General features: G+C 41.4%; 1 protein-coding gene across 1 annotated transcript in view; it reads right to left on the bottom strand.

The window, feature by feature from the left end:
- LOC142712115 (putative N-acetyltransferase camello) overlaps positions 1-2,561 on the bottom strand; it is a 9,252-nt gene extending 6,691 nt beyond the window's left edge. Inside the window, exon 1 of the mRNA XM_075848599.1 lies at positions 2,529-2,561. The gene's annotated coding sequence lies outside the window, so the exon portion shown is untranslated. The remainder of the gene's footprint in view (positions 1-2,528) is intronic.
- Positions 2,562-2,952: the final 391 nt, after the last annotated feature.

The raw sequence follows: 2,952 nt of genomic DNA, 5'->3' as shown, positions 1-2,952 counted from the left end.
GAGTCAGGGGGGTATAAGATATCAGTTATATTAGTCTGGGGGTATCAGATATCAGTTATATGAGTAAGGGGTCATCAGATATCAGTTATATGAGTCAGGGGGTATCAGATATCAGTTATATGCATCAGGGGGTATCAGATATCAGTTATATGAGTCAGGGGGTATCAGATATCAGTTATATGAGTCAGGGGTATCAGATATGAGTTTTATGAGTCAGGGGGTATCAGATATCAGTTATATGAGTCAAAGGGTATCAGATATCAGTTATATGCATCAGGGGGTATCAGATATCAGTTATATGAGTCAGGGGTATCAGATATCAGTTATATGAGTCAGGGGTATCAGATATCAGTTATATGAGTCAGGGGTATCAGATATCAGTTATATGAGTCAGGGGTATCAGATATCAGTTATATGCATCAGGGGGTATCAGATATCAGTTATATGAGTCAGGGGTATCAGATATCAGTTATATGCATCAGGGGGTATCAGATATCAGTTATATGAGTCAGGGGGTATCAGATATCAGTTATATGAGTCAGGGGTATCAGATATCAGTTATATGCATCAGGGTGTATCAGATATCAGTTATATGAGTCAGGGGGTATCAGATATCAGTTATATGAGTCAGGGGTATCAGATATCAGTTATATGCATCAGGGGGTATCAGATATCAGTTATATGAGTCAGGGGTATCAGATATCAGTTATATGAGTCAGGGGTATCAGATATCAGTTATATGCATCAGGGGGTATCAGATATCAGTTATATGAGTCAGGGGGTATCAGATATCAGTTTTATGAGTCAGGGGGTATCAGATATCAGTTATATGCATCAGGGGGTATCAGATATCAGTTATATGAGTCAGGGGGTATCAGATATCAGTTTTATGAGTCAGGGGGTATCGGCGCTATGTTATCTTGTGTGGCAGCTTTATATGTCTCATGCATTTTTGAAGCTGCTTCATTATTGGTGGGAGCCAAGAATTTACTGGGCTCAAAAAGGGACAAGATTAAAATATCCGGAAAGTGATCAATTGAATGTAATCTGTACCCCCCGGACTCATATAGCTGATACCCCCGGACTCATATATCCGATACCCTCATGACTCATATAACTGATATCTTATACCCCCTGACTCATATATCTGACACCCTCTGACTCATATACCTGATATCTGATACCCCATGACTCTTATAGCTGATACCCCCTGACTAATATAACTGATATCTGATACCCCATGACCTATATAACTGATATCTGATACCCCCTGACTCTTATAGCTGATACCCCCTGACTAATATAACTGATATCTGATACCCCCTGACCTATATAACTGATATCTGATACCCCCTGACCTATATAACTGATATCCGATACCCCCTGACCTATATAACTGATATCTGATACCCCCTGACTTATATAACTGATATATGATACCCCCTGACCTATATAACTGATATCTGATACCCCCTGACTAATATAACTGATATCTGATACCCCCTGACCTATATAACTGATATCTGATACCCCCTGACTTATATAACTTATATCCGATACCCCCTGACCTATATAACTGATATCTGATACCCCCTGACCTATATAACTGATATCTGATACCCCCTGACTAATATAACTGATATCTGATACCCCCTGACCTATATAACTGATAACCGATACCCCCTGACCTATATAACTGATATCTGATACCCCCTGACCTATATAACTGATATCTGATACCCCCTGACTAATATAACTGATATCTGATACCCCCTGACCTATATACCTGATATCTGATACCCCCTGACCTATATAACTGATATCTGATACCCCCTGACTCATATAACTCATATCTGATACCCGCTCATTCATATAGCTGATACCCCCTTACTCATATAGCTGATACCCCCTGACTCATATAGCTGATATCCCTGACTTATATAACCCATATCTGATACCCCTGACTCATATAGCTGATATTTGATACCCCTTCACTCATATAGCTGATACCCACTGACTCATTTAGCTGAGTGTAATCTGTAAGGACATAGAGTGTTCAGATCTGCTGCAAACCACCGTGTAGTGCCAGGCCCGTTACTATAGATGACCTACACATGGCCCACTGGGTCAAGAATAGCGCCCCATAGTGGAGATACATCATGTGGTAAACATGATACGTCCCTTTTTTCATGGTGGGGTTCGCGCTTGGGGACTACTGACGTGTTTAGAGCTCAGATTTATGGCTTTTTATGGCCACCCCTACTATTAAAGTCAGACCCCTTTCTTTGTCTCCTGCACTATGTAGTTGTGGCCTTCCACCCCTGGACCAGGAACGTCATGATGAATAGAGGGGTCCAAGTCAGACAGGGAGCACTCCTGCGAATTGTTGGAGAATAAAGTGTTATAAATAGTCGTATGAATTCACGAGGAGGGGAACCCGCTGCATTATAGTGAACACGTGAAGGCACCAAATTACCAAGGCACGGTATGAATATTGTATGTCCCCCGAAACATCAGAGATCACATACCTCCGGAGATCCCGGGAAGATGATTAGGATCCGTGAGGCTGACCGGTCTGTGAGTTAATAAACAGCAACATTTTCATACACATGAGAATAGCAGCCCCTCCCTCATCAGAAAAAGCTCAAATACCAGCAGTGCTAATTTTAATGATTTACCATGAATTTATTAAAGTTAAACCGGCAATTACTTCCATGTAAGAGAAGAAAAAACATCCAGCGCCATATCCCATGCACTTCACCTAAAGACCCTGGATAGTGTGGATAATATACAGGGACTATAAAATCAGGATGTGATCATAGACGTACACAGTGACCCGCCAGCAGAATAGTGAGTGCAGCTCCGAAGTATAATACAGGATGTAACTCAGGATCAGTACAGGATAAGTAATGTAATGTATGTACACAGTGACCCCACCAGCAGAATAGTGAG

The sequence above is a fragment of the Rhinoderma darwinii genome, chromosome 1, assembly GCF_050947455.1.
Source record: "Rhinoderma darwinii isolate aRhiDar2 chromosome 1, aRhiDar2.hap1, whole genome shotgun sequence".
NCBI classification, from domain to species: Eukaryota; Metazoa; Chordata; class Amphibia; order Anura; family Rhinodermatidae; genus Rhinoderma; species Rhinoderma darwinii.
Note: the sequence above shows the minus strand (reverse complement) of the source record. Positions and strands in the feature narration are given on the sequence as shown.